This window comes from Mobula hypostoma, chromosome 6 (genome assembly GCF_963921235.1).
Source record: "Mobula hypostoma chromosome 6, sMobHyp1.1, whole genome shotgun sequence".
Taxonomy (NCBI): Eukaryota; Metazoa; Chordata; class Chondrichthyes; order Myliobatiformes; family Myliobatidae; genus Mobula; species Mobula hypostoma.
In genome coordinates this window covers 179658904-179684095 of record NC_086102.1, presented here as the reverse complement: position 1 = coordinate 179684095, position 25192 = coordinate 179658904, and the positions used below count along the sequence as shown (strand labels likewise).

Below are 25192 nucleotides of genomic sequence, written 5' to 3'. Positions count from 1 at the left end.
GGCAGGACCCCAGCATCTACAGAGTATTTTGTGTTTATGATGATAGGTAGGTGTGCAGAAGAATTAAAAGGCCAGAGTGGTGAATGGAGGAAAAGGGAAGGGGAAAAAGATTACTGAAAGGAGATATTGATGTTCATGCCATCACGTTGGAGGCTCCCTACATGGAATATGTCGTTGCTCCATGGTGGTGGTGCTCCTCCAGCCTGAGGGTGGTCTCATCATAGCAAAAGAGGAGGCATTGACTGACCTGTCTCAACAGAAATTGGGATAGGAATTAAAATTGTTGCCCTTTGGGAAATTCTGCTTTCGGCAGATGAAGTGGAGGTGCCCTCAATTTGTGTCACGTCTCACCAATGTAGAGGAAGTCACTTCAGGGGCATTGGATACAATAAACGATCCAACAGATTCATAGGCGAGGTGTTGCTTAACCTGTAAGGACTGTTTGGGGGCCTGAATGGAGGTGAATGGGCAAGTGTAGCATTTCTGTTGCTTGTAGGGGTATATGCCAGTAGAGAGGTTAATGGGGAGGGATGAATGGACAAGGGAATCATGGGAGGAGCCATCTTGGCTAAAGAGGTGTTGTTGAGGGACCAGATGAGATCATACACAACGTGTACTCCAAGAAACTCGGCGACTCCATGGAGGCGCTGCTTGACATGCTGAAGGGAGTGGTCAGCCTGCACCTTACTGAACTCCACAATCATTTCTTGAGTCTCCATGTTGAGACTCAAGCTGCTGTGCTTGCACCAGTCCACAAGGCAGCCTGCCTCCTCTCTCTATGTCAACTCATCACTGTTGCTGATGAGGCCAGCCAAAAGGTATGCAGCAGAGTAGAAAAGGTAAACTAGACTAGCGGTATCATCTCAAAGACATTTGGGGGTAGGAAATAAATGCCGGCATTACTAACAACATTCATATTGCAACCAATGAATATTCTCCTCCTATTCTTCTAAATTTGCTTCATCTGCAAGTTAGTTATGACTCTGGCATAACATGTATTTAGCATTGATAGTGATGGTTTTCCCCACCTAATGAGCTAAGATCTATCCAACCCACTTCTCAACCTAATCTTGTAAAGCTGAAATCCTCAAAGATTGATGGAAAAACTGCTCCTTCACCAGCACTTCAAACCAATCATTAGTGATGGGGAGCTGAGACAGCAACAGTGAGATTTATTAACAGGGACAAGGACAGGGTTGGACACCTCCCTGAACTGCTGGCTGAACTTGCCTCTGTAACACTGATTAGATTCCTGAGCCCCTGTAAACCAGTTTAACAGAAGGGAAGTTTGGAGCCAGGTTTAAAACAAGCTAAAAGTCCCTTTTAACAACTGCCAAGGACATTAATTGTGTCATTATGTACCCAGCTGCATCCAATTAGGAAGTTCCGGAATTCGTCAAGCAATTTACTCACTGCCAGAAAAAAAGGCACCTCCATCCCACCCACAATTGGAGAACACAAGGATCAGCAGGCCTGCAGGCATCTGAAGCCTCCTCCACCATTCAGCATGGTCATGGATCACTTGATGTCTTGACTCTTCTCCCCACAACCCACAATCCCACACTCTATCCCACGCTCTTACAAATATTTATTTATCTCCATTTAATTAATTCATTCATTTAGAGATTACAGAATGGAACAGGCCCTTCTGATCCAACAAGACACCTATTTAACATTAGCCTAAGCACAGGACAATTTACAATGATTAATTAACCTACCAACTGCCACGTCTTTAGACTGTGGGAGGAAAGCAACACACTCAGAGGAAACTCACACAGTCACAAGAATACACAGATGGCGCCGGAATTGAACTCTGAACTTCGACACCCTGAGCTGTAACAGAATCACACGCTAACCACTACGCTACTGTGGCATCCCATCTGAAACGTATCTAACAATCTGGCTTCCACAACCTCAGAGGGAGAGAATTTAAGAGATTCACTGCCTTCAAGAAATGTACTTGAAGCTGGATTGTGCTCTCATCCTAAAACTTTAAGGAATTATTACTTAATGCGTACTCCAATTCCACCCATTCTTGGAAGGGTACGGGGTGTGTGAATGAGGGGATCGTAGCATTCCCACTTTATCATTTAAGAGAAGGGCGTACTTGATAATAAAAATTGAAGTGATTATAATAATTGATACCAGAGTTAAATGTTATCTCTAGAGAGGCATACGTTTCTATTTACACATTTCAATGACAAGCCAGTAATATGAATGGATATACATTGAATCTACGGTTCCTTTCCACATCCATATACTGATACGTGTGCACTTAAAAGTTCTCTGTACTGCTATCTTATCTCAAAATATAATTAAAGTTCAACAATATTTTAGCTGCAACGGTATTCCTTGAATAACTTTGCTTTTCTCCTCATTTATGAAGGGCACCCTCTCCTGTATAATCTTATCATTTTATCCTCTAATCTAAAAATACATTAATAAAACCTTACAAGGATGTTGGGATTTTTATACCACAGATCAGGTTGCCTAGTATTAATTTCTTCTTTTGTTAGTATTTCTGAAAACCGTCACCCTGAGGCTTCAGACACTTATCTTTTGCTAAAGGCAAGCTTTTCACTCAACGTCTTGCCTTATGTTGTGGTTCTCCATGACAACAGTTTCTCATTTATCTTGTTAACTACAACCACATTTCCAAAAGTTGAAAATATGCCCTTCTATGCTCTTGGTCAATATCAGATCCTTCCTTATGGTCACTTTCACCACTTAACACTTAGATAGAATTACAGAGAAATTATAAGCACAGAAAATGAGCTTTTGGCCCGAGTTATCTTCACCAGCCCTTCTCCATATTATGGTCAAATCTCTACTTCGTTCCATAAGTCTGTAAATTGATACTACGGATTGATTGGGGAACATGTTGAATTTGCATTATAGATAAAGGAATACGTTTGCAGCTGACCTTTTCCCGAAACCCAGCAGAATCTTTGAATAAAAGTATTTGTTGAATCACAGGATCAAAGAAAATTCAAGACACAGAAGGAGGACATATGGCTCATCATGTTTTTGCTGGTTGATAAAAAGCTATCGGGCATTAACTTACCTTCCAGCACTGCGTCTGTGGTCCTGCAGGTCGCGGCCCTCAAGTACATATCAGGGCACATTTCCAATGGCGTGAGGGTTTTTGCCTTTACCGTCCTTTCAGGCAGTAGGTCCCGGGCCGTTACCACCATCTGGGGAAAGATATCATTCTTCGTCTTCCATCAGTCGTTCCAGCAACTGCTTTAAGTCTTTGCCCTTCATATTGAATCTCCTCTGATAAATAAACATATTATTCCTATTTATTATATTCAGTACTCTCTCCACCTTAATTTTATATACTTTAATGAAGAATGCCCTCAACCTTCTCTGTTCTGAATTAAAAAACACATTGTATCATGCAATTTTCTTTATAGCTATAATTTTCCAGTCCTGGCAATATCTTTGCAGATCTGCTCTGCATCCCCTCCAGTGCAATCAAACTTTTCCCTGTAATGCAGTCACCATAACAGGACTCCATACACAAAATGCAGTCTAAACACTGTTTTACACAGTTCCAGTATTAGACCATAAGACCACAACGCATAGAATTAGAATTTGGCCATTTGGCCCATCAAATCTGCTCTGCTATTCCATCATAGTTGATTTATACCCCACCCAACCCCATTCTCCCACCTTCTCCCTGTAACCTGACTAATCAAGAGCCTTTCAACCTCCAAGTTAAATATATTCAATGACCTGGTCTCCATAGCTGTCTGTGAATTCCCCAGATTCACTATCTTCTGGCTAAAGAAAGTCCTCCTCATCTATTTTATAAATGGATGTCCCTCTATTCTGAGTCTGTGCCCTCTGGTCCTAGACTCACCCACTATAGGAAACATCCTCTGCATATCTCCTCGATCTAGGCCTTTCAATATTCAATAGGTTTTAATGAGTTTGCCTCTCATTCTTCTAAACTGCAGCAAGTATGTTCTCAGAGCTACCAAATACTCCTCATATGTTAACCCTTACGTTCCTGGAATCATTCTTCTAAACCGCCTCTGGACCCTCTACAATGGCAGCATATCTTTTCTCAGATAAGGGATCCAGATGTGCTTACAATACTCCAGGTTCATTCTGACCAATGTCTTATAGAGCCTCAACAGTACATTCTTGCTCTTATATTCTAGTCCTCTCGAAATGGATGCAGTCATTGCAATTGCCTCCTTGCCATAGACTCAACCTGTAAGATAACCTTTAGGAAATCTTGCACAAGGCCTCCCAAATCCCTTTGCACCTCTGATTTTTGAATTTTTTCCCCCATTTAGAAAGTATTTTACACCTTTATTCCTTTTACCAAAATGCATGACCATACACTTCCCTTCACTATATTCCATCTGCCTCTTCTTTGTCTGTGGTCCCAATCTAAGTCCTTCTGCAGACTCCCTGCTCCCTCTACATTACTTGCCCCTCCACCTATCTTTGCACGGTCTTCAAACTTGACCACAAAGCTATCAATTCAATCAACCAAATCATTGACATATAACACGAAAGGAAGCCGTCCCAAAACCAGCCCCTTCAGAACTCCACTAAACACCAGCAACCAACCAGAAAAAGCCCCTTTTATTCCCACTCTTTGTCTCCTGCCAGTCAGCCAATCTTCTATCCATGTTAGTATCTTTCCTGTAATACCATGGGTTCATATCTTGTTAAGCAGCTTCATGTGTGGTACCTTGTCATTGGTCTTATGAAAATCCAAATACACAACATCCACTGACTCTCCTTTCTCTATCCAGCCTGCTGTTTTCTCAAAGAAATCCAACAGATTTGTCAGGCGAGATTTCGTATTAAAGAAACCATACTGACTTTGGCTTATTTTATCATATTCCTCAAGTACCTTGCAACATTATCCTTTCCGACCACTGAAGTCAGGTAATATCCTTTCTTCTGCCTCCTTCCCTTCTTAAAGAGTGGTGTGACATTTGCAAATTTCTAATCCTCCAAAACCATTTCAGAACCTAGTGATTCTTGAAAGATCATTACTAATGCCTCCAAAATCTTTAAGGCCACTGTACCTCTTTCAGAACCCTGGGGTATAGTTCACCTGGTTCAGATGATCCAGAAATCAGTAAAAAAAAACAGCCCTCTGCACCAATTCCTCAGCCATGCATTCATCAGCTAAATCACCCTATTCTTACTCTCACTGGTGCATAGTACAGGCAGCAATCCAGTGATTACTTGCCCTGGGGGTCCTGTTTTTCAGCTTTTTCTTTAACTCCCTATATTCTCTCTTCAGAACCTTCTCCATTTTCCTACCTAAGTCTTTGCTAGCCAACATGTACCATGACTTCTGGCTGCTTACTATCCCTGTTTAGAATGCTGTAGAGCTGATTTGAGTCATCCTTGACCCTGGCACCTGGGAAGCAACATACCATTCAGGTGTGTCTTTCATGTCCACTTCTCCAACTATGGAATCCCCTATCATTGCTGCACTCCTCTTCACCCCCACCACCGCCCCCGCCATTCGTTTGTGAGCCACAGAGCCAAACTCAGTGCCAGGGAGCCAGAAGCCAAGGCTTCCCCCGGTAGGTCATCCTTCCCCAACAGTATCCAAAATGGTATACATGCTTTTGAGGGGAAGAACAGCCGCAAGGTTCCTCTGCACTGGCTGTATACTCCTTTCTCCTCTCCTGACAGTCACCCAGGTCCCAGGTCTTGCAACTTAGGGGTGACTACCTCCTTAATTACTCTTATAACCATATAACAATTACAGCACGGAAACAGGCCATCTCAGCCCTTCTAGTCTGTGCTGAACTCTTACTCTCACCTAGTCCCACCGACCTGCACTCAGCCCATAACCCTCCATTCCTTTCCTGTCCATATATCTATCCAATTTAACTTTAAATGACAACATCGAACCTGCCTCAACCACTTCTGCTGGAAGCTCGTTCCACACAGCTACCACTCTCTGAGTAAGGAAATTCCCCCTCATGTTTCCCCTAAACTTTTGCCCTTTAACTCTCAACTCATGTCCTCTTGTTTGAATCTCCCCCACTCTATTATGTATTACAATATACTGCTGCCTACAACAAATTTCACCACATCTGCCAGTGATATTAAACCTGAACGCAAAATACTCTGAGATGCTGGGGTCAAAGCAACACTCGCAACACGCTGGAAGAACTCAGCAGGTCGGGCAGCATCCGTGGAAACGATCAGTCAATGTTTCATGCCGGAACCCCTCGTCAGGACGTGGGTATTAAACCTGATTCTGAATCTGATTCTATAGCTCCTCTCTATCAACTCCTCATTCTCCTGTATGAGATGAAGGAACTCAAGCTGCGGCTCCAGTTCCTTAACGTGGTCTCTAAGGATCTGCCCTCAATGCACTTCATGCAGGTGTAGTTATCAGGGAAACTGGAGATCTCATCTCACATAAAGAACGTACCACTAACTCTGGACCAATTCTCAGAGCACTAGACATATACAAATAGACAAAGAAAGAAACGAACTTACCTGAAACTTCCTCAGATCTCCCACCTGTTCTCGCCCAAGCTTGTTGGGGCAAATCCTGATCACTCTAATACTATCCACTCCAACAATGGCCTCTGCTTACACCTCACTTCCTTTCATTGGCCTATACCAAATGCCAGAGAGATAGTTATGATTGCAGCCTGCCCAAAACCTGGAAACACGACAGACTGCAGGTGCTGGAATCTTTGGCAAAAAAAAAACTCTGGTGGAACTCAGCAGGTCAGGCAGCATCGGTGGAGAGAAGTGAGCAGTTGCTGTCTTGTGTCATTCCTTTTACAGATACTGCCTGACCCACTGAGATTGTCCTGCAGTTTGTGTTTGCTCCTACTTTTCTGTCCTGTGCCTCAGCGAATGAAGCAATCCATCTGTCCTGTTAACGGACTTGTGCACTGTCCTGCTACCTTTATGAATCTATGGATTAACATTCCCTTTGTTCCTTCACATAATTCACGATTCACTCATTTGTTATGTATTTCCTTACCTTGTCACAAGCCTTCAATTGAACAATCCCTGCCTCTCTGGAGTTACCTTTGCCACCTATCAACACCAAACTTCTCACTTCATCCCCCTCCCCCAACCACCTACTTTCCCCCTTCACCTATTTCTTTCTAGATTGTTCTCCTTCCCCTCCCCTTGCCCCACCTTCTTATTCTGGCTTCGCCCCCTTCCTATCCAGCCCTGATCAAGGGTCTCGTGCCAAAATGTCAACTATTTATTCCCTTCCGTAGATACTGCCTGACCTGCTGAGTTCCTCCAGCATCTTGTGTGTGTTACTTCTTTGGAATTTATTCTATTATGTGCAAGAATAAAAAAAAATGCACCATCTCTTTGAGTATTTTCACAGATGACAACGTTATTTTAGATCTGATCTGGAGAATTAGATAAATTGAGAAAGGTGACAAATTGGCACTCCCAACTTTCAAACTGTAATGACAAATAATATGACTCATTATCATGTTCAGTGTTCAAATGAATAATATGATTTGGATTAAAGTTGGCTTGTTGTTGTGTGGCAGGTTGCCAATATCACTAAGCTTCCTTTTGTTCACCTAATAAAATTATAACATTGATTATCAGAAATTGAACGTCTGACCCCGGATGAAAAACTGCAATCTTTCCTCAACATTCTGCCCTTACAGTGAAGCTCCAGTAATTGAAGGCCAGCATTTTTTTTCCTGCAGTTCATTTTTGGCAATTTCCTCTAGTAAGATCTATTCAACCCTTTTACCTTGGACTTTTAATTAAAACAAGAACTTCCTGGGTATGTAAAATATGGATGGTCCGGAGCAATAGATTGCTGATCCTTTAGTGATCTGGCAAGTAATTTTTTACACTTCCGTTTCAATGATATCAGCAAGAAAATGAAGTTCTTTGGACCCACGAACACCTTTCAGGTCAAATTGAACATGAATATTACATTTCGTCATCCAGTTGGGTTTGCATGTATCTGGAATTTTTTCCTACTTGAATTGGAAGAAACTTAAGTCTCAGCAACCTTTGATATTCCACAAATTCTCAGGAGCTCTAACTTCCACATCACTGCAATGCTTTTGAAACATTCCATCAATAAACCATTGTAACCTAACATTGCTCAGAAAATTAGAGGTTCTTTTGACAAATAAACTCTTTATGATTTTCTTTACATATTTCTTTCATCCAGATAATTCTGATCAGTAAACAAAAACTCTCCATATTCTAGTTATTTGGAATGTCAGACAAAATTATTTGGATATTGGTTTTAACTCTATTGCATTGACTTAATCTAATATATATTCACATACCAAGCTCTGTCAAGGAAGAGTATATTGTTAAATTTAGATATCAACTGTGGCCAATTGTCTTCCAATTACTTGAATTCACTCAAGGTACAGTGGCATGCAAAAGTTTGGGCACCCTGCGTCAAAATTTCTGTTACCGTGAATAGCTAAACGAATAAAAGATGACCTGATTTCCAAAAGGCATAAGGTTAAAGATGACACATTTCTTTAATATTTTAAGCAAGAAAACTTTTTTATTTCCATCTTTTTTTTTAATCCCCCCAACAAGAATGGAAAGACTCTTAGTTGGTTACAAAAAACGTATACAAGCTGTGATACTTGTCAAAGGGGGTGTTACTAAGTACTGACCATGCAGGGTGCCCAAACTTTTGCTTCGGGCCCTTTTCCTTTTTTGTTATTTTGAAATTGTAAAAGATGGAAATAAAAAGGTTTTCTTACTTAAAATATTAAAGAAATGTGTCATCTTTAACTTTATGCCTTTTGGAAATTAGGTCATCTTTTACTCGTTTAGCTTTTCACAGTAACAGAAATTTTGACGCAGGGTGCCCAAACTTTTGCATGTCACTGTAATCTTCTGTTGGTCATGATACCACTGGACTTAAATCTTTGCTCTGCAAATGACAAGAAGATATATTTCTGATAAACTGATTCTTCATGTCAGATTTTATTCTGGACAATCCCTAATTCATTATTTCATTAATTTACAGAATGTTTCTATATACCTATGTTATCCTTTCTGATTCAGCTTGTTTCATTTTCTATTGAATAATTTAGATGCCCAACTATTAATGTAGCTCTCTATGTGCTCTGTCTTGGGCATCCAAAATTTTAGATCTTCATCTCAATATGCAGGAAAAAGCACCTTCTCCCTACATTGACGCTGGATTACTGATGCATTATTTAAGGAATTCTGTGAAATACAATATAGCCAAAAGGTATACATAAGATTCATTTGAAGATTGTCTATCAGATGCTATCAGAAATACATTTTGTAGTTTGTGAAAATGAAACTCATAACTAGGTATAAGGGAATGTTTAAGCTGCTGTCCAAATCCCTGAATTACCAGTATTCTGATGGTTTAACAATTAAACAGTCTAATTTGATAATCGATTAATTTCAATGCAAATGCTTCTATCTAGTATTTTGGAATTATCCTGCAAAGAAGTAAATAACCAGAAAATATATGTTTTAAACAGAAATGCATGATCTCGTACCTAGGTACTTAATGGCAACATTTATTTGTATGGTATCATTAACCAGTTATTTTCAGTGGGAAAATAAGTTAATAATTTTTGGAAGCCAATAAGCAAAAGTTAGCCTCTCCATTCTACTACTAGCATTTACCTGCATCTCTAACTTGTTTATATAGGAAGATGGTAAGGTCTCACAGCAGTCTATCTCCATTGTGTTCAGAGTCCACTTGTGGCATTTCTTTGCTATGTAAACATCACACTGTCAGATCACATGGTTTAGGCTAAAGCAATGATTAGATTTAAAACAGGAAAGAAATTCACACAAGAGCACATGTGAATATAGCAGAAAACGACTAAATGACAACCCACATAATCTTTAATCTAAATCAATCTGTAATAATTTATGTAGCTGCATGCATCTATGCTCCTAGAATCCTACATCACCGGTATGATGGAATTAAGGTTTACCTTAATGAAATAAATATCCCAGTCTTATTTCCCAGCTCAGATCCTTTTAAATGGACATCAATTTCTCTGAAAAAGATTCCAACTAATTTTCAAACCTCAATTTTAATCATTATTCTTTACATACTATTAGATTATACTATTATTAACTGGAGAAACTAGGCCAGCCTAAAGTAGCGCATTTGGAAATTTTCATCTGGTATGACTCATATTAAACTATTGGGTAATCAATGACAATAATAAGGTCCACTGCCCCTCGCAGTGGCAACCTACCATATTAATTATTCATTTATCTAAGACAGAGATAGGATATCTTTGACCTGATTAGGTTTGATTTATTGGCAATAACATTAATGGAGCCAGGCCACAAGTTGAAACCGATTTCTAAATTTTTTGCATGTTGCTTGCATCTAAGCCATTTTAACCAGGAGACAAAATTGAATTTACCATAGTCTGCTTTAGCAATTTTGCACATAACTGTACTAGCACTGAAAATTAGGTGTCACATCAGCTGTATCTTTATTTCAAAGTTCATGTCCATTGCCATATACAGACAGGCATATACTAAATGTGCCTAGTCTGCTCTCTTGAAGCATTTGAAGATTGACATCTAACCTAATCATGTTTCCGCAAGTTTTAGGAACCTAAGGCAGAATTCAGCTGCAAATGAACATTCATGTTACATAAATTCAACCTTTTTTTACCTCTGTCTAAGTGTATTCGGCAGTCCTTAAAATGACACTGGAGGATGCTTGTTGAAAGGCTGCATTACTTTGTAAAATTCATAATTTTGTTCATGTCCCTTCTGTCTTCATAAATACCCAATGGACTTCTGCCAACCTCCCACAATCTTCTCCTTCCTTTACTTCAGCTTAGCTTCCCCTCATGACCAACTTGCACTGGAATTTAAATACCAAAAGCGTATTACTGCTATTCAAACGAAAGCGGATGACAATTTTGGCTCTGGCATCAATCCAGCAGTGTTGCATCATCAAGACTCTTTTAGGACAAAGCTTATTCACCCTTCAATAATGGTTCAATAACCACCCTCTCAAGTGCAATTAGATTGCTCAATAAACGCTGATATTTCCTGTAACACTCATATCCCAGAAAATGAATGGGAAAAAAATTGCACTTCATTTCCCGATTCATTAAAATTTCCATAATATTTTCCCCTTATATTTACCATCTGAAAGCAATAGCAAAGTTCAAAGTAAATTTATTATCAAAGTACATATATGTCACTATTTGAACCCTGAGATGCAATTTCTTGCATACTCAAAAAATCTATAATAGAATAATAATTGTAACAGTATTAATGAAACACACCAACTTAGGCATTTAATTAATGTGCAAACGCCAACAAACTGTGCAAATGCAAAAAGAAACAAATAATAATGATAAATAAGCAATATATATTGAGAACATGAGATGAAGAGTCCTTGAAAGGAGTCCATTAGCTGTGGGAAAATTTCAATGATTGAGCAAGTGAAGTTGAGTGAAGCATCGATTATGTCCCTTTGGTTCAAGACCCTGATGGTTGAGGGGTAGTAACTTTTCCTGAACCTGGTGGTGTGAGTGCTGAGGCTCCTGTACCTTCTTCCTGATGGCAACAGTGAGAAGAAAGCATGTCCTAAGTGGTGGGGGTCCCTGATGATGGATGCAGCTTTCCTGTGACAGCATTTCACGTAGATGTGCTCAGTGGTGGGGTGGTCTTTACCAGTGATGGACTGGATCATATCCACTACTATTAATATCAACAACTTGAATTTATATAGCACCCTTAACAAAGCAAAATAATCTAGGTTGCTCAAAGGAAATACTTTGATTGTTCTCGTAATGGAAGATAGAGAGGGGGTGGGATTTATGGAGTAGATTCCAGAACTTAGGACATAGGGGCGTCCTTTTAGAATGGAGAGGAGGAAGAATTTTTTCAGTCAGAGAGCAGTGAATCAGTGGAATTCATTGCCACAGGAGGCTGTGGAGGCCAAGTCATTGGGTATATTTAAGGCAGAGATTGATAGATTCTTTATCAGTCAGGGCATGAAGGAACATGGGGAGAAGGCAGGAATTTGGGGCTGAGAGGGCAAATGGATCAGCCATGATGAAATGGTGGAGCAGACTCGATGGGCCAGATAGCCTAATTCTGCTCCTATACCTTATGGTCTTATGGAAAGCACTACCTCCAGTGAAATGTAAAAGAAGAGGTGAATTCACAAAATCTGAAAATTATAGGAAAGAAATATTTTTGGTCCATTGTGGAAGAAGGAAGAAGTTACAGAGATGGAGCAATGGAGGTTTTGAAAACCAGTTTTTAAATCGATTGGTACTGCAGAGCATAGAAAATACATGGTACCATGCGGGTTAAATATTCTTTATTGTTAAACAGAATTAAATCATAAAATGAGATTCATCTTATCCTATGCTCTGTGTAGCTGACTGAAAACCACATTGAGAATTGGAACTCAAATCTAAATAACTGAGATTACAAACAAATTCAGTTGATAATAATTATATCACTTTACGCCATGGTGATTGGGTGAGAGGAAACATGGATATGTTGATAATGATTATTTGTTACCAACCAAGATTTAAACAGAAAAAAAATTGTCTTTTTCATTAATGGGCAAGAAAAAATTTCCTAGATAAGTATGTATGATACTCATGTTTGAGTTTTAAAATACGGAGCATTAATTTTTTTTCAATGTATTGTTTTGTTAAAAAGTGTCTGTGCTCTTACAATATTTGTTAAATGGTGCACACGTATAAATCATGTACTCTACACACAAAAGAAATCATCTTTTTTTCTTCAACTTCTTGATCCCGAATGGGAATACTATTTTCTGCCTGATTCTCCTCAGGAGTCAAAGGGTCATATAGTCAGACCTGACTTGCTAGTAGAAAACAGCTCAGCTTTCTACCTCTTCACCAACTAAAGATATTTTTGTTCAAGCACACGTACAACACTGGATAATAGGATTTTCTACTTCAGGTAAAATTCCAGTTGGACATATAAATACATATCAAAATGTGTTTAATAGTATCAGTAAGTAATAAAGCAGTGTATCGTCTCCTCAGCAAAACAGTTTCAAAAACACTTATCACCCTATTATTAGATACAAATTCAAATTAGCATTATTTTTAGTCAGTGCTTAATTATAAGCTATAAGCAGATGTAAGAGTAGAAATTTAACTTTGGAAAGCAGGATCCATCTTCTGGGACCTCCACCATCCCGGATATGCTCCCTCGCTGCTGCCATCAGGAAAGAGGTGCAGGAGCCTCAGGACTCAAATCACCTAGTTCAAGAACAGATTTTTAAAATCTATCTATTTATGTACTCATTGAGATACAGTGTGCAGTAGGCCCTTCTGGTCCTTCAAGCCACGCTGCACAGAAAGCCACCAATTTAACCCTAACCTAATCATGGGACAATTTACAATGACCAATTAACCTACCAACCAGTACGCCTTTGGACTGTGGGAGGAAACTGGAGCACCTGGAGGAAACCCAGCTGGTCACGGGGAGAATGTACAAACTATTACAGGCAGTGGTAAGAATTGAACCCGGATCGCCTGTACAGTAAAGCATTGTGCTAACCACTAGGCTACCGTAATCACGAGGAATTCTGCAGATGCTGGAAATTCAAGCAACACACATCAAAGTTGCTGGTGAACGCAGCAGGCCAGGCAGCATCTCTAGGAAGAGGTACAGTCGACGTTTCGGGCCGAAACCCTTTGTCAGGAGGGTCTGTCCTGACGAAGGGTCTCGGTCTGAAACGTCGACTGTACCTCTTCCTAGAGGTGCTGCCTGGCCTGCTGCGTTCACCAGCAACTTTGATGTGTGAGGCTACCGTATTGCCCAGTTATTACCCCTCAACTATCAATCACTTGAAACAGAGGCAATAACTTCACTCGCCCCAACACTGAACTGTTCCCACAATCTATGGACTCACCTTCAAGGACTCTTCATCTCATCTTCTCGATGTTTATTGCTTATACAATATTTATTAATATTATTTTGATTGTTTTTTTTTGTTTTGTATTTGCACAGTTTGTTGTCTTTTGCACATTGATCGTTAATCCGTCTTGTGTGTGGTTGCTCTTTGATTCTACTGTGTTTCTTTGTAGTCGGTATGAATGCCTGCAAGAAAATGAATCTCAGGGTTATATATGGTGACATTTATGTGCTTCGATAATAAATTTACTTTGAACTTGGAACTAGCACTGAACTGAGACTAGACATTGTCCACACATTGTAGACTGCACTCAGCATTCAGTTCCTTAGGGCCATTCTTGGCATTAAGAACAATAACATGCTGGGAACACTCAGCAGGTCAGGCAGCACCTGTGGACACAGAATGAGAGTTAGCATTTCAGTCAATTATTTACCTGGCCCACTGGTGTTTCCTGAATATCCTGTTACTATTTCTGGTTTGTGGTATCTGTGTTTTCCTACTTTCATTCCAGCCACTAATTGGGATAGAGTCATAGAACAGTACAGCATAGAAACAGGCCATTCGGCCCAGCTAGTCCATGCCGAACCATTTAAATTGCCTCCCATCAACCTGCACCGGGACCATAGTCCTCCATACCCCAACCATCCTTGTACCTATCCAACCTTCTCACAAATGGTGAAATTGAGCTCATATGCACCACTTGTGCTGGCAGCTCATTCCACACTCTCACGATTCTCTGGGTGAAGAAGTTTCCCCTCATGTTCCCCTTAAACTTTTCATTGTTCAAAGGGATTGGTATCTGTTCTTCAGCACCTGCCCAGCATCAGAGCCAAAAGGCTAGACCCTTCCATTGCTTGCTTATTTCTTCATATATTGTTCTTGTTTACAGTGTGTTAATATTTAACCAATATAATGTCTTTAGCATAATAAAAATTTAAAGATTCAAAATACATTTATTATCAAAGTACGTATGCAAGATAAAGCCCTGAGGATTGTTTCTCCACTGGCAGCCACAAAACAAAGAAACAACATGGAATCTGTTCAAAGAAAACATCAAACACCCAACACACAAAAAAAAGAACAAATTGCACAAATGGCAATAATTGACCGAATATCACACAGAATATTAAACATCAAACTGCTGATTCCTAGAGACTGTCGAGGAGTGTTCAGTTTAGTTCAGTTCAGTTCAATTTAGCAGTGCATTGTTCATTGACTGCAGGTTGTAGAATCAGCTCACTTCGAAGTGCCCCGATCAAAATCTCGCAAAATAGAAATTTTTAACAAGATGTAACCAGAAACCAGAAACACACATAACATGAACTATAGAGTGCAAGTACCCATTGGAATAGGTGACAAAAAGATTAATCAAATTAAATTCAAAGTAAGTTTATTATCAGAGTATGTATAAGCTACCATATACTACCCTGAGACTCAATATCTTGCAGGCATTCAGAGTAGAACAAAGGAATACAATAGAATCAATGAAAAACAACACACAAAAGACTGACAACCACTGTGCAAAAGAATACAAACTGTGCAAACAATAAATAAATAAATAGATGGATACTGAGATAAATAAATAAACTAACAGAGTCCTTGAAAGTGAGCCCCTAGGTTCTGGAGTCAGTTTAGTGTTGAGGTGAGTGAAGTTATCCACACTGGTTCAGGAGCCTGATAGTTATAGGGTAATAACTGTTCCTGAACCTGGTGGTGTGGGGCTTGAAGCTCATGTACCTCCTTCCCGACGGCAGCAGTGATGAGGAGAGTATGGCCTGGATGGTGTTTACATTTCATGGATGGTCTTAAGGAAGGAACAAGTGATGGATTGGCATAGAGATTTAGAAAAGAAATTAATGAGCTGAGGGCATTTACAGCTATAAATTGCCAATGCCAGAACAAGTACAAGAACAGTAAAGAGCAGGAAGGTTTGGAGGAATCCAAAAATCCTGGAGGACTCAGGCAGTGGGATCACACAGCCAGGAAATGGTGAGGCCATGGTTGACTTGGAATCAAGATAAAATTGATGCGTCCATAAACTGGGAATCAAAATGGGCCACTGGACCATAGGATATAGGATACAGGAGCAGAATTAGGCCATTTCACCCATCCAGTCCGCTCCGCTATTTCATCATGGCTGATCCATTTTCCCTCTCAGCCCCAATCTCCTGCCTTCTCCCCATATCCCTTCATACCCTGACTAAACAAGAATTTATCAACCTCTGCTTTAATTATACCCAATGACTTGGTCTCCCTAGCTGCCTGAGGCAACGAATTCCACAGATTTAAAACTCCCTTGCTAAAGAAATACCACCCCATCTCTGTTCTAAAAGGACAAACCTTTATTCTAAGGCAGTGTCTTCCGGTCTTAGACTCCTCCCACCATAGGAAACATCCCCTCCACATCCACTCTCTCGAGGCCCTTCTACATTCGATAGGTTTCAGTGAATTCCAGTGAGTAGAAGCACTGTACAGGTGGAGGATGCGGTGAGTGATGTTCAGTAAGCTGACTGCTGCCATCAGCTTTGTGCAGACCAGAAGAACCATTGTATACCAAAAACAATCTTCCAGATTTCTACAGATACACATTCTGACCACTTGTATCACATCCTGATAGAGAGTGTTCGATGCACAGCAAAGAATTGTAGACCCTGCATCACAGGCACAACCCTCCCCACCGTAGAAGACATCTTCAAGAGGGGTGATGCCTCAAGAAGGTGGGATCTATCATTAAGGACTCTCAGCATCCAAGACATGTTGTCTTCTCATTACCACCATCAGGAGCCTGTAGACACAACTCAGCGATTTAGGGACAGCATCTTCCCCTCCACCATGAGATTTCTAAATGGCCCATGATCGCTACCCTGTTATGTCTTTTCTTTGCACCGTTTATTCAGTCTTGTAAGTTATAAATGTTTGTCTTTGCACTGTGCTGTTGCCACAAAACAACAAATTGCATGTTATATGTCAGTGATAATAAAACCTAATTCTGAAATCTGGTTCTGACTTAATTCTGAAAAACTATATTCCAGCATTTATTTCATCCTCAGTTTTAGCTGTTAGCATTGTAAATTTGTAAACTGGCTTATTATTGTCACATGTACTAAGCAAGACACAGTGAAAATCCTAGTTTTGCACCCTGTCCATGCAGATCATTTCATCACAAATACACATTAGGTAGTACAAAGGAAAGGCAATAACAGAATTCAGAATAAAGTGTTACAATTGCAGAGAAAGTGCAGTGCAGGCAGACAATAAGGTACTAGAAAACCGTTCAATAGCCTTTTAACAGCAGGATGGAAACCATAGTCTTGCTAACAGAATGGTCTGTGTTCAAACCCGTTTCTAGAAACTTCAAGGTAAATATAAACTCACAGTCAGACATACTTCCTGTATCGAATAAAGTGGCCATTGAGTGTATGTTCTTGCTTTTCTGCTACTGTAGCCCATCCACTTCAAGCTTCAATGTGATATGCATTCAGAGATGTTCTTCTGCACACCACTGTTGTAACATGTGGTTATTTGAATTACTGTCACATTCTTGTCAGCTTGAATAAGACTGGCCACTCTCCTCTGACATCTCTCATTAAGAAGGTGTTTTTGCCCACAGAACCTTTGCTCACCAGATGTAATTTTTTTTGTTTTTCACACCATTCTCTGTAAACTCTAGAGACTGATGTATATGAAAATCATGGGAGATCGACAGTTTCTGAGATACTCAAACCACCCCATCTGGCACCAACAATCCTTCCATGGTCAAAGTCACTGAGATCACATTTCTTCCCTCTTCTGATGTTTGGTCTGAACAACAAATGAACCTCTGGATCATGTCAACATGCTTTTATGCATTGAGCAGCTGCCACATGATTGGCTGATCAGATATTTGAAATAACAAACAGGTGTACAGGTCTACCTAGTAAATTGTCCTCTGAGTGTACAGCTTGGAATCAGGTCATTAGGCTCACTGAAACTGCTTCTATTGACATCCATCTCATTTTCCGTTCCACCTCCACCAGGATCTCTCCTCACTTACTCATTAGAAGCAAAAGACAACAGCCAATTAATCTGATTGGTTCTGATGACTGTTAACTGTTTATCCCTTTCCATAGATGCTGCCTAGCCTGCTGAATTCCTCCAGCAATTTTTATGCATTACTCTGGATCTCCAGCATCAGCAGATTATGTTTATCGAACTAATCTATTGACATGCCCATCTTTGGGGTGTGGGAGGGAATCTGATCGTTTAGAAGAAAGCAAAACAACCATCCAGAGAACGTGCAAACTCCACACAGACGACATTGCAGGTCAAACTGTATTTGGCTTGTGGGTAGCATGAGGCAACAGTTCTACTAATTGAAATGTCTGTGTGTTATTCTGGGAGAGCTGTACTTTTAGAAAACTTGTCTTTCAGATGAGATGTTGAATTCAATAGTGAACCACTACTCCTGTTCAGCTCCTTAGATGACTGGAACAGACATCCTTGCTTTTAACTGATCAGAGTTTTTACTTTGACTTGGTCAAACAAAGGAGAGAAATGGAAGCATTTTGTTATGTTTTGTAACTTCAAACATTAAATTAATTCAAAGGAAGACACAGGAGTCTGAAATGTGTGTCTAAGTTCGAGTTTACATTAAGCGAAGTACGCAAGTATCATATAGCAGCGTGATGAAATATGCAATTAATGTATTTATACAGATAGCCCATAATTATTTAAACTAACAAGAATGCTTAATCAACATATATTATACCTATACATAATCTTGAGTGAGTGTGTGTGTGTGTATATATACACATACATACACATGATTACTCAAATATTATTGAAATGTTAAATACACAACACTCTTTCCTGCTAAGCTATAAACTTCATCTCAATAGAGAACACATTTCATAAAATATCTTCATCCTCACCAGAAAAAAAAACTGAGATAATGAAGAACAGAAATATTGCTATCTGCTGAAGTTTGACGATGTCTTTTTCTATACCAGGTTCCTACCTTTGATGTGTTGCATTCCAGGTTTTCCCCTATAATTAGTGCCTGACATGGCCCACTTATAATGAATAAAGCTTTATTGATTATTAAATATCCCACCTTTTCCTGTCAGGGTATTCAAACAAATAGGTTCTCCAAAATGCCAATTTATCAGCCTTGCTAGAGTTATGAGTTATTATTTTTAACCATACCTCTCAGAAGTTAAATCATAAAGATCTGAAGTTTCACCATGTCTATTAAAACTATTTGATTCACTTTTCTGTTAAATGTGCCCTGAGCAAGTTTATATAGATATTTGACCATGTTTATTCCAGTAATTAAGACAGTAGTTGTAAAATACTCTTGTTAATTCCTAAACTGGCCCTGAATAGACCATTTTCAGTATATCCCACGTTACTTCTAAGAATATCCAACAAATATTTTAACACTTACATTAAATATAAGATCAATTTATCCAACAGTGATCTATAAATCCTGACACTAATTGTACGGTATAGTTTTCATGATCAGATTGACATATTAGGATGTAGCTATGAGCAGCGGCTTGAAGTTGTAGGGAATGATGAAGCATTCGCTTATCCTTGCTCCCAAACTGACAGATGTCACTTTGTTCAGCCTGGGACATGAGTGGCAGATACTTTGCAGCTGATGAAATGAGAATGCAGAAACCCAAGAGGACCCTTGAGAATTCATTGGTCAGTTTTGGACAGCATAAGGGCAAGAGATGCTGTAGCACAGCACCAGTTACCAGAACTGCAGAGTACTGCAGTATAAACCTTTTTTGTAAGCTCAGATCCATACAATGGCACTGTAATATATTCTTGTGAACATAGTTTTAAAATATTCCTGTAAATCTATTTTGAACATTCATTCCCTTTACTTTATTAAACACTTTAGTATTCTGCTTTTTTAGCAGTTTAGATGTTAAAAGAATAGCATGCCTTTGATTATTTGTAAGTGATTGAGATAAGAGAAAAGTATGCTTAGTATAGGATCATTGACATCGAGGTGCAAAAGCTATTCGCTTGCAATTAATTGTGAGTGAGGGGGATTTGATTATGTAGCCTTGTAAAACTTCTCCCACGTGGCTGAACCTACGGTCATAAGACGTTAGGCAACATTAACTGTCTGTGCATTTCAGCAGGACTCTGGAGAAGCTGTGTTGGCATGAGGGCTCCATTTCCTGGCACTGAGGGACACAAAGCATCACTCTGTTCCTTTCATCTTTACTGAGATTTGGAAAAGGTTCAGACCACAGAGGCTCCTTAATTCTCACTAATTCATTTGCGTTCCTGATTCATTTGCCATGGAGTAACCCGAGAATGATAATGAAGCTGTGAAGGTAGCACTTGGTCCCCTGCCTTTGAATGTGCTCTGAATGTATTGAGAGCGCTCTGAAAATTCTACTCGAAGAAGGGCATCTTATTAGCACAAATCATCAGATGCAGCTTCCTTGCAATAGATTTTTGATGTCTAATTATATTTATAGATCAGAAGTGATGTACATCTGTAAATAAAAACACTCTGATTTGTTAAGTGACAAGAGTATTAAATATTTCCAAAAATATATTTGTGTATTTCAATTTTAAAAACAGAACAGGCAATGCAATATAAAAATAATTGATTCTATTTTAGTAAACAATTCGGTAGTTAATTCGTCATTTATTCTCACAGTGGATGGTGTGTTTACATGCAAATACTCATGCTACATCCACAATATATATCTGGGTTTTCCATAGTCATTTATCGATCCCTTTCAGAAGCATTTTATATCTGTATTTGCGTGCCTAGAAATTGCATGAAAAAGATTAACAATTATATTGATGCCAGGTTTTATCTATCTCAAGTGTTTCAGTGCTGTCAATACCTTAAAATATCCTACTGCTTTGAAAGATCCTACAACATTCAGATTCTGCAATGCATATTAATAATACCGGTAATATCAAGGGAACAGATTTAGCATCTTTAATATAAATTATTATTTCTTATAAACACCATCCCAGCTTACATATCCAGAAATATATATATTAATAAATGTATTATAAATGTCGTATGTTGTTTTACTTTAGAATGAGACAGAGAACTAATTAAATATAACTAGCTCTAAGATGTCTATCCCAGCTTAAATACTAAGAGCTATTTATTATAGAACATCTATTGATATGATTTAGATATTCTTTAACCACATGTATTTAGTATTTTCAGAAATTATTTAAATCTTCAAAACACTTCTGAAAAGATGGGTTTCATTAAATACCAATTCTGTTCTATTTTAATGTAATATTTTGTTATAATTACACTGCTGATCTTTACTTTCTTTGTGCTGCTTTATTAAAACCAAATGCTGCACAGTAAAATATGGAAGTCAAGTTGTCCACACATTTCATTATACGATACTCCATTATGAAATCAAATTTTTTAAAGTCTTACATTTCAATTTTATGATACTTAATTTTGATTAACAATAGAATCTGCTAATTTACCTAGAAACTACTGGTATTAAATCTGCACACTTGTTAGAGATTTTTAATCAAGCATAAAATGATTTTAATGCTTTAGATGTCTTTCTCATAACTCACATGATAAGCTTAGAAATTTATGAATAAACATTAATACATTGGCAAATCTATTAAAGCTTATTCATAAATATTGCAAATAAATACAGCCATTGTATGAAAGAATTAAGTTGACGTTGACCATCATCCTAGCTAAAAAGAAATCAGATGCCCGCATAATATAGCTTCATGCCATTTTTATTTAATGGAAAATGTTTAAATGTATCGGTTTGTACAAGGGGTTTCTGTTTTTCCACTTTCTACACTGAATGTCATTCAAAGCTTTTAATAATATGTGGGTGAAGATCTCTCCTTTATATGAATAAAACATTAAACAATAGATTCCTACACATTTATATATGATATATAGGAACATACTTATTAACAGGATGGTACTATTCTCTTATTTCTATGTTTATGGAATATTAATGGTAAAAGAGAAAATACTTAAATATTCCCACATTCCTGGAGTGCATCCTTATATCAAACATTACGGACATATTAGAGAGACAAATTCCAAATGTACAGTACTGTTGAAAAGTCTTGGGCACATAAATGTAGCTAGGGTGCCTAAGAATTTAGCACAGCACTGTAATTGTCAACATGGAACAGAAAGCCAGTTTGTAAATCTGGCAGGAGGAAAGGGTGTTGGGAATGGTGAGGGGTAGACCACCGTGGGAGGGTTGTGGGACAGGTGGCAGAGAAGGAGTGCCAAGGGCAGGGGATAGCACAGGTACAGATACACCCAGCCCTGAGACACCAGGCAAGATAATTTGATTCAAAACAATTATTAAGCATTACAGATTGTTTCTCTGGTGCTTCCCGCTCCTTCCCCTTTTCCCGACCATGATTCCCCCTTTCAAACCCCTTCCTACTGTTAGTCCACAACAAAGACCCATATTAGAATCACGTTTATCATCACTCACATATTTTATGATTTTTTGCAGCAGCAGTAGTACAGTGCAATACATAAAATTATTACAGTACTATGCAAAAGTCTTTGGCACCCTAATTATATATATATATGTGTCTAAGACTTTTACACAGTACTGTACCAAAATGACTCAAGTAAAGTGTTAATATATTAAGGATGCAGTGATGCACCAAAAGCACCACTGGTAATGAATTGCAAGCTTCCATCAAATGCTTAATAACACCACCAGCACAATAGATAATTGTGCTCTCTTAACAATATCAGACAATTTAACAACAAGCAAGATAATTAAATCTTTGCCCATCAAAACGCATTCACTATGCATCTGAAAAATAACACCAGCATATCCTCATTCTTTCCAGTATTAATACTCCAAACAAGATTCTGGCTTGTGTGAACAGATTATCTTCCTGATGGCAACGCCTGATGGTAAATTATCGATATCATCACTTCACTGTTAGAGGGAATAAGCTACCTGCTGGACATCAGCTCATACATAGAGGCTTAGAAACTTGATTGTACTTAATAAAGCAGAAAGTAGCCATAACGACCATATACAATTAGTGTTGGCAGATCATTATTGTCATTGCTTCTTGAGATTGCAATCTGATATGGTTGATTGGAAAGCAAACCTAAGCAGTGTCCCTGAAAAGGAAATGCAACGCTCCCACAGCAAAGAAATGCGAGAGTCATGGAGTCATTGGGTAGTACAGCATGAAAACAGGTCCTTCGGCCTAGATCATCCATAATCCACCAAGCCATCCCAAGTGTCTTATTTGGCCCATATCCCTCTGATCCAACTTTCTTTGATTATGTGGAAAAGCTAGATTTGCAAAAGATCCAGATTTGTCAGCCGGCTTCTGTGAAGAAGCATTGGAGTCAAAAGTGCGGATAGCAAAACTGACAAAATGTTGGTCTTACATTTGCAAATCCAGTCAAATGGTCTGTTATGCATCCATCGTTGTGTTTACACAGAAGTAAGTTATACATTTGAGGTCAGCGGATCATGGGGGCCACTTACACCAAAGGGAGCCTGAGGTGCTGAGTTTAGATTATGAAGACACACAGTCCTCTTTTATTGTCATTTAGTAATGCATGCATTAAGAAATGATACAATATTTCCTCCGGTGTGATATCACAAGACACAGGACAGACCAAGACTGAAAAAACTGACAAAACCACATAATTATAACATATAGTTACAACAGTGCAACAATACCATAACTTGATGAAGAAGTCCATGAGCACAGTAAAAAGTTCAAAGTCTCTCAAATGTCCCACATCTCACGCAGACGGGAGAAGGAAGCAAAACTCTCCCTGCCATGCTGACCACAGTCCGACTCTGAGTCATCCGAAAAACTTTGAGCCTCCGATCAGCTCTCCGACACCGAGTACTAAGCGCCATCTCTATCCAAACGATTCGACCTCAATCTCGGTCACCAACAGCAGGCAAAGCCGGGGATTTTGAGGCCTTCTCTCCAGAAGATTCCCGATCGCGCAGTAACAACAGCAGCGAACTGGCGTTTCAGAAATTTCTGCAGATGTTCCTCTGTGCTTTCACGTCGGTCTCCATCAAATCAGAATTGTCCACGGCCCCTAATTGACGGATACGATGTCATTTTTCACCGTAGGGCTGCTCACGCATGGCACTCTGCTTTCTCTCCTCCCGCAGACTTTTGTTGTACTTTTGTTCGGCATTAGTTAAATGTCAGAGGTTAGGGAGTAAGGCCTCCATTGCTTTCCAGACACAAATCACCTTACTGCTCACTCATAAATCTCCCTTTGCTGCTTACAGTGCATCACAGGGACCACCTTTTCATCTGTCCTGCCTAACACCCACACCTGATCCCAGCCTAATCAAGTGTCTGAGATTCCCAGCACCTAGTGCTTGTCCGCTGAACTGTCTGGGCTCCATCCTAATTAACTGTCTGACAACTCCCACTCCTCAACAATGCCCATTCCCTTGCCTACGACACCGTAATTTGTGGTAGGAATTCAAGCAGCTGATAAGAGTGGCCGACTGCAGATTTTCACATCCCTTCTTTGATCCTACATTCCAAGATGTGCATGTGCCAATCCCATATCATCTTTATCCTTTCCACTGTGACCAAACACCCTGAGTCCAGGCCTGATTCAAATATGAGACTGGTGGAGGAAAGGCTTTTTCCCCCCATGAAGTCCATAAGATAGTTTCAGTGCCATAGAACTTCACATCATGAGCCCCCCATAGTGGTCACTTTAACTTGCCGTTCCTGGGGCAGAAGATGTCTAGCCTATAAGGTTTGCTCTTGCAGGCATTGAAGCCACTCAAACACCAGGACTGAGTTACAAACACAGAAGGTTAATAGAAATCAAATGCACGCAACAGTTCTGCTGATTCTGCAGCTTTTCTTTTATGTGTATTGGCAGATCCAATTAGACTCTCATAATACAAGGTGAATTCGAAGCTGTACTCAAAGGCAAAAGGAAATTCCTCAAACGTATACATCTGCTTCGATGGAAGATAACGACCAACTCATGTAGGTTAAAATCTTTATTTCTGGGGACTTTCTGGCATAGACAGAATCCGTCATTAGGACCTTTATGGGAAAGTGATCTATCCGATGAAGCTACAGAGCAATTGAAAGGGGACATTTTGTGGAAGGATTCATTCCTGAGTAATAGGAAACACAGAGAAATAACAGAGCACCTTGATTTGCTTACCCTTCAACTACAAAATCTTGGCCATTATGTCATCCCCAAAAGCACTTAAATGAGCCACAACATGGAGGGCCCTATGTGAACCCATTATGACTTGTGCCAAT

At 39.3% G+C, this 25192-nt stretch overlaps 2 long non-coding RNA genes across 2 annotated transcripts in view; both read right to left on the bottom strand.

The window, feature by feature from the left end:
• LOC134347738 (uncharacterized) overlaps nucleotides 1–9722 on the bottom strand; it is a 51767-nt gene extending 42045 nt beyond the window's left edge. The window contains exons 1-2 of the long non-coding RNA XR_010018243.1: nucleotides 9637–9722; nucleotides 3065–3276 (exon numbers count right to left, since the gene is read on the bottom strand). This is a non-coding gene — a long non-coding RNA (uncharacterized LOC134347738). The remainder of the gene's footprint in view (nucleotides 1–3064; nucleotides 3277–9636) is intronic.
• A 2406-nt stretch (nucleotides 9723–12128) lies between these two features.
• LOC134347739 (uncharacterized) overlaps nucleotides 12129–25192 on the bottom strand; it is a 46964-nt gene continuing 33900 nt past the window's right edge. Inside the window, exons 2-3 of the long non-coding RNA XR_010018244.1 lie at nucleotides 13904–14091; nucleotides 12129–13247 (exon numbers count right to left, since the gene is read on the bottom strand). This is a non-coding gene — a long non-coding RNA (uncharacterized LOC134347739). The remainder of the gene's footprint in view (nucleotides 13248–13903; nucleotides 14092–25192) is intronic.